Source organism: Tachyglossus aculeatus, chromosome 1 (assembly GCF_015852505.1).
Source record: "Tachyglossus aculeatus isolate mTacAcu1 chromosome 1, mTacAcu1.pri, whole genome shotgun sequence".
NCBI classification, from domain to species: Eukaryota; Metazoa; Chordata; class Mammalia; order Monotremata; family Tachyglossidae; genus Tachyglossus; species Tachyglossus aculeatus.
The window spans coordinates 62,430,877-62,438,602 of NC_052066.1; positions in this window are offsets into that span (position 1 = coordinate 62,430,877).

Genomic DNA, 7,726 nt, shown 5'->3' on the forward strand with positions numbered 1-7,726 from the left:
GTTATTACATAGTTATGAAAGTGTTGTCTATTCTTTGTCCACTGAGTGGAGCTGAGAACTCTTAACATGACTGATCCCACAGGTCATGTGCTTTCAAGTTTCTTCCTGGTAAAGACTATTTAGAATCATCTGTACTGTTTCCAGAATGTGCGGAGCATCTTACTAAGCATTTAAGAGAGCACACATTCCCTGCTCACAAACTCCTTTCTCTCACTGGCTCGGGTGCTTCATCTTCACTAGATCCATGTGTGATGGGAGGGAGTCAGTACAATGCTCTGCACACAGTAAGCGCTCAATAAATATGATTGAATGAATGAATGAAAGCGCGAAAGACCCTATTTTACTTGTGGGATGCTCTTTATGGGCAGGGGACATGTCTACTCATTCTGTCATACTCTCCAATGCACTTAGTACATTTAAAGCAGTCAATCACCTTGCCCCCTCCCACCTCACCTCACTATTGTCCTAATACAACCGCCTTACCTCCTTCCCCTCCCCACAGCACCTGTATATATGTACATATGTTTGTACATACTTATTACTCTATTTATTTATTTGTTTTACTTGTACATATTTATTCTATTTATTTTATTTTGTTAATATGATTTGTTTTGTTGTCTGTCTCCCCCTTCTAGACTGTGAGCCCGCTGTTGGGTAGGGACCGTCTCTATATGTTGCCAGCTTGTACTTCCCAAGCGCTTATTACAGTGCTCTGCACACAGTAAGTGCTCAATAAATACGACTGAATGAATGAATGGATGAACCCAGCCCGCACACTTCGTTCCTCTGGTGCTAACCTTCTCACTGTACCTCAATCTGGTCTGTCTCGCCACTGACCTCTCGCCCACATCATACCTCTGGCCTGGAACGCTCTCCCTCCTCCTATCAGACAGATAATTTCTCTCCCCCACTTCAAAGCCTTATTGAAGGCACATCTCCTCCAGGAAGCCTTCCATGACTAAGCCCTCCTCTCCTCTTGTCCCACTCCCTTCTGCATCGCACATACCTGCTCCTTCATTCATCCTCTCTCCCTTCCCCAAAGCACAGATGTATATATCCCTACAAATCTGTAATTTATTTATCTATTTATTTATATTAATGTCTATCTCCCCCTCTAGACTGTGAGCTCATTGTGGGCAGGGAATGTATTTGTTGTTATATTGTACTCTCCCAAGTGCTTAGTACAGTGCTTTGCACATGGCAAGTCCTCAATAAAAATTATTAATAATAATAATTATTAATAATAATAATAGAGGGATTTCCCCAGCTTGCAGCAACTGGAACAATAGAGACCCAACACAGGTCTCTTGCTCTTATGTACTGATTTATCCTCTGCATACATGTACCTACATAAAAGCTTCTTAAGGAAAGAGAGACAAGGAGGCAAACAGGTATGATAACACAAGAGACAACCTTTTTGTGAGCCAGAACTGTGGACCCCACATTGGCGTTTTCAGGCATTTCTGTATACCTAGCTGAGCTTCACCATCAGTGGTATCTTTGAAAATGTAGGATGGCTATATTCATATTCAAATGGACAGTCAATTTTATTCATTCTGACTCTGCCGCTTGGGAACATTTCTGACTGTTGCACCCAGGAGACTGTAAACTCATTGTTGGCAGGGAAAGGGCCACTGTTTCCCAAACAGGGAAAGGGTCACTGCTTCCCAAATGCCCAGTACACATGCTCCTTCTCTGCTTCCCACCCTGTGCAAGTCCCTCCAAGTTCAGTTCTGGGTCTCCTTCTACACTCACTCCCCTGGAAACCTTATTCACTCCCTTGGCTTCAACTACCAACTCTGTGTGGATGATTCCCAAATCTACATCTCCAGCCCTGATCTCTCTCCCTCCCTGCAGTCTCATATTTCCTTCTGCCTTCTAGATATCTCCACGTGAATGTCCCACCTAGGCTTCAAACTTAACATGTCCAAAACAGAGCTCCTTTTCTTCCCACCCCTAACTCTGTCCCTCACCTGATTTTCCCATTCATTCATTCATTCATTCAATCGCATTTATTGGGTGCTTGCTGTGTGCAGAGCACTGAACTAAGCGCTTGGGAAGTACAAGTTGGCAACATATAGAAATGGTCCCTACCCAACAATGGGCTCACAGTCTAGAAGGGGGAGACAGACAACAAAACAAAACATGTGGGCAGGTGTCAAGTCATCAGAACAAATAGAATTAAAGCTAAATGCACATCATTAACAAAATAAATAGAATAGTAAATATGTACAAGTAAAATGAATAGAGTAATAAATCTGTAAAAACATATATACAGGTGCTGTGCGGAGGGAAAGGAGGTAGGGCGGGGGGATAGGGAGGAGAGGAAAAAGGGAGCTCAGTCTGGGAAGACCTCTTGGAGGAGGTGAGCTCTCAGTAGGGCTTTGAAGGGAGGAAGAGAGCTAGCTTGGTGGATGTGTGGAGGGAGGGCATTTCAGGCCAGGAAGAGGACGTGGGCCGGGAGTCAATGGCGGGACAGGAGAGAACGAGGTACAGTGAGGAGGTTAGCGGCACCTTTGTCCCATCATTGTCGAGGGCACTACCATTCTTCCTTTCTCACAAGCCCATAACCTTAGCATTATCTTTGACTCGTTCTCTCTCATTCAACACATATATTCAATCTGTTGGTTCAACCTTCATGGGGCTAAAATCCACCCTGTCCTCTCTATCCAAACAGATATTATGTTAATCCAAGCAATTATCCTATCATTCATTCATTCAATTGTATTTATCGAGCTCTTACTGTGTGCAGAGCACTGTACTAAGCGCTTGGGAAATACAAGTTGGCAACAGATGGAGACAGTCCCTACCCAACAATGGGCTCACAGTCTAGAGGGGGGAAACAGACAACAAAATAAAACATGTGGACAGGTGTCATCATCAGAATAAATAGAAGTAAAGCTAGATGCACATCAATAACAAAATAAATTTGATTACTGTATCAGTCTCTTTGCTGACCTCCATGCCTCCTGTCTCTCCCCACTCCACTCCAAACTTCACTCTGCTGCCCGGATCATTTTTCTACAACTATATTCAGGCCATGCATCTCCACTCCTCAAGAAACTCCAGTAGCTGCCCATTCACCTCTGCATCAAACAGAAACTCCTCATCATCAGCTTTAAAGCAGTCAATCACCTGGCCCCCTCCTACCTAACCTCACTACTCTTCTACTACAACTCAGCCCACCCACTTCTCTCCTCTGTTGTCTACCTACTCTCTGTACCTCAGTCTCATCTATCTTGCTGCCAACCTCTCGCCCATGTTCTGCCTCTGGCCTGGATCGCCTTCCTTCTTCATGTCTGGCAGACAATTACTTTCCCCACCTTTGAAAGCCTTATTAAAAGCACATCTCCTCCAAGAGGCCTTCTCTGATTAAGCCTTGTTTTCTTTGTCTTCCACTTCCTTCTGCGTCACCCTGACTTCCTCCCTTTATTCATCCCTTCTGTCCACACCCACAGCCCCAAAGCACTTATGTGCATATCTATCATATCTTTATGTGTATTAATATTCATCTCCCCCTCGGGACAGTAAGCTCCTTGTGAGCAGGGAAAGTATCTACCAACTCCCTACTGGATTACTGCATCAGCCTTCTCTCTGATCTCCCATCCTCCTGCCTCTCCCCACTTCAGTCTATACTTCACTCTGCTGCCCAGATTATCTCTGTGCAGAAACGCTCTGGGCATGTTACTCCTCTCCTCAAAAATCTCCAGTGGCTGCCTGTCAACCTATGAATCAGGCAAAAACTCCTCACTTTCAGCTTCAAGGCTGTCCATCACCTCGTTCCCTCCTACCTCACCTCCCTTCTGTCCTTCTCCAGCCCAGCCCGCACCCTCCACTCCTCTGCTGTCGCTAACCTCCTCACTGTACCTTGTTCTCACCTGTCCCGCCGTCGACCCCTGGCCCAAGTCCTCCACCTGGCCAGGAATGTCCTCCCTCCACATATCTGCAAAGCTAGCTCTCTTCCTCTCTTCAAAGCCCTACTGAGAGCTCACCTCTTCCAGGAGGCCTTCCCAGACTGAGCCCCCTTTTTCCTCTCCTTCTCCCTATCCCCCCACCCTACCTCCTTCCCCTTCCCACAACACCTGTATATATATATATATATTTGTACAGATTTATTACTCTATTGCTTGTACATATTTACTATTTATTTTGTTAATGATGTGCATATAGCTTTAATTCTATTTGTTCTGACGATTTTGACACCTGTCTACATGTTTTGTTTTGTTGTCTGTCTCCCCCTTCTAGACTGTGAGCCCATTATTAGGTAGGGACCATCTCTATATGTTACCGACTTGTACTTCCCAAGTGCTTAGTACAGTGCTCTTCACACAGTATGCGCTTAATAAATATGATTGAATGAATGAATGAATGAATGAATGAACTCCCAGGCATTTAGTTTGATGTTTGGCACACAGTGAGTGCTCAACAATACGATTGACTGAATGATGATATCCAAGCAATCTTGCATATCACACTAGCAAATCACCACTTTCATATAATACATGTGTTCCATTTTTCATATTTAAACCTTCCAGCATTATTCCTAGAACCGGAATATTCTCTTACATCAGAGTGAGATGAATTAGAAAAGTGCATAAAGCTGGACTGCTTAATCCTGCTTAATTTAAAACTGAAGGATATTTGTTCTAGTAACAGTAGGTCTCAGGAAGTTCCCTAGTTTCCTCTTTGATCATTGCCTCTGTTGACAGTCTGCAAACTCTCACTGATATCGTTTGTAGAGAAACTAAGCAACTGAGAACTATATAGTTGGTTGTAAAAATAAACTGGCAGAGAAGCAGTCTGGGTTAGTGGAAAGACCATGTGCCTGGGAGTCAGAAGGATCCAGGTTCTAATTTGCCACTTGTCTGCTGTGTGACCTTGAGCAAGTCATTTCACTTCTCTGTGCCTCAGTTACCTCATCTGTAAAATGGGGATTAAAACTGTGAGCCCCACGTGGGACAACCTGATTACCTTGTACCTACCCCAGCAGTTAGAACAGTGCCTGGCCCATAGTAAGTGCTTAACAAATACCACAAGAAAAGAGATGAGCAAACAGATAAGAATCAAACTCGTGCTCACTAAATAGATAGGCAATGGTAAAATTAAATAAATTGCTTAAACATGTATGCTATTATGGTAGGAATTTTCACCTAATTCATTACCAGAGAGTTCAGGCTTCAGGCATATTGGTTTGTTCAAGCAAAGTCTGATGGCTCTTTCATAGAGAGATGATTGGCCACTGGAGAATTGAGTTTTAATAATAATAATAATAATGACAGCGGTATTTGTTAAGTACTTACTACGTGCCAAGCACTGTTCTAAGCACTGGGGTAGATACAGGGTAATCAAGTTGTCCCACGTGGGGCTCACATTTTTAGTTCTCATTTTACAGGTAGGTAACTGAGGCACAGAGAATAATAATAATAATAATAATGGCATTTATTAAGCACTTACTATGTGCAAAGCATGGTTCTAAGCGCTGGGGTGATCAGGTTGTCCCACGGGGGGCTCACAGTCTTAATCCCCATTTTACAGATGAGGTAACTGAGGCCCAGAGAAGTTGTGACTTCTCCAAAGTCACACAGCTGACAATTGGAGGAGCTGCGATTTGAACCCATGACCTCTGACTCCAAAGCCCGTGTTCTTTTCCATTGAGCCACGCTGCTTTAGGGTTTAATCCTACAACTGAATGCTTTGTTTTCACATTCATTTAGGGTTCCTGAGTGTTCTTCCTTCTCTCCTCCTCCCGCTTTCAATTCATGGAGTGAATTAAAAGTGACTTTTATTATTATTGCTATTTCTATTTGATTGTTTAATTTTTCACCAATGTTTTGTTAAAATTGTTCTACTTTTATTTACAATGAAAGCTCAGGCATTGAAGAATTCAGAAAAATCTAAGCAGGGATCTGCCAGAACTGGTGGATTTTCAATAATGTGGATTCAAAATATCTCAGGAATACGTCATCAACATTCAGGTCTTGGACTCAGAAATGAGTAATATCTTTTCTTTAGCCAGAAAATGATAAATCTCTTTTGTGTCCTAGCTCCACTTCAAAAATACATTCTCGATACTGTAATCTGAATTTCAGAATATAGCTAAATATTCTGTGTCCACACGCAGCTTCATTGCAGTGTGCTATCAATCGTCCAAAACAGTGTTTGCGCCAACCTCAAGAGAATAGAACAGAACAAAACCCCTGGAGAACTGCAGGCAGTTTGGAAATAAACCAGGATGAAAACAAATGTCGGATGAAAGCCACTGCATTACACAGTAGTGGAGGAATCGTTGGGGGAGGGTTTCTTCTTCTAATCAAATTGGATCAGGCAGAATTGGAAAGAATGAGAAGGCAAACCCGAGGTAATACGTGGGCACAGATGCACCGCTTAGATCTGCCTGTCCTACTGTGATTCACTAACAAAGGGATTGAGATAGGGATTTGGGTTTAAGAACAGTCTCAGCCTTTCATCTGAGCCACCTTAAAAAGAATATCAACATCCACCTTCTCTTTGGGAAGAACGTGGGGTAAGATGATGTGCAGGTGATGGAGAACAGGGAGAAAAGATGAGTGCCTTGGAAAACATCTCAATCATTTTATGCTGATAGAAATACAGTAATGAGTGGGAAAGGTGAAACCTAAGAGAGACACTCTAATTATTTTTTAACCAAATCTCCATGGTCTTTTCCTTTTTTTATGGTATATGTTAAGCACTTACTACATGCCAGGCACCGTTTAAAGCGCTGGGGTAAATCCAAGATAATCAGATTGGACACAGTCTCTGTCTCATATAATAATTATGGTTTTGTTAAGCATTTACTATGTGCCAAACACTATTCTAAATGCTGGAGTAGAAACAAGGTAATCAGGTTGTCCCACATGGGGCTGACAGTCTTAATCCCCATTTTATAGATGAGGAAACTGAGGCCCAGAGAAGTTAAGTGATTGCCGCAAGTCATCCAGCAGGTTTGGGGGGTATTTATTGAGCTCTCATTTTGTGTAAAGTACTGTACTAAGTGATTGGAAAAGTACAATACAATACAATTGGTAGATGTGGAGCGAATGAGATTTTCTATGTAGATGTGGACCCCCTTAAACACTCTGATACTCACCCAAGGACCAAAACACATTGGACACATCCAATCTGTCACCAAAACCTGCCAGTCCCACCTCCACAACATCGTCAAGATCCGCCCTTTCCTCTCCTCCAAACTGCTACCCTGCTGGTTCAATCTCTCATCCTATCCCGACTGGATTACTGCATCAGTATCCTCTCTGATCTCCCATCCTCCTGTCTCTACCTACTTCAGTCTATACTTCATGCTGCTGCCCGGATCATCTTTGTGCAGAAACACTCTGGGCATGTCACTCCCCTCCTCAAAAATCTCCAGTGGATGCTCTGATTCAAGCAAAATCTCCTCACTCTCAGCTTCAAGGCTGTCCATCCCCTCACCCCCTCCTATCTCACCTCCCTTCTCTCTTTCTCCAGCCCAGCCTGCACCCTCCACTCCTCTGCCACCGCTATCCTCCTCACCGTACCTCGTTCTCGCTTGTCCCGCCATCGACCCCCGGCCTACGTCCTCCCCCAGGCCTGGAATGCCCTCCCTCCACACATCCACCATGCTAGCTCTCTTCCTCCCTTCAGAGCCCTATGGAGAGCTCATCTCCTCCAGGAGGCCTTCTCAGACTGAGCCCCCTTTCTCCTCTCCTCCTCCCCATCCCCACTGCCC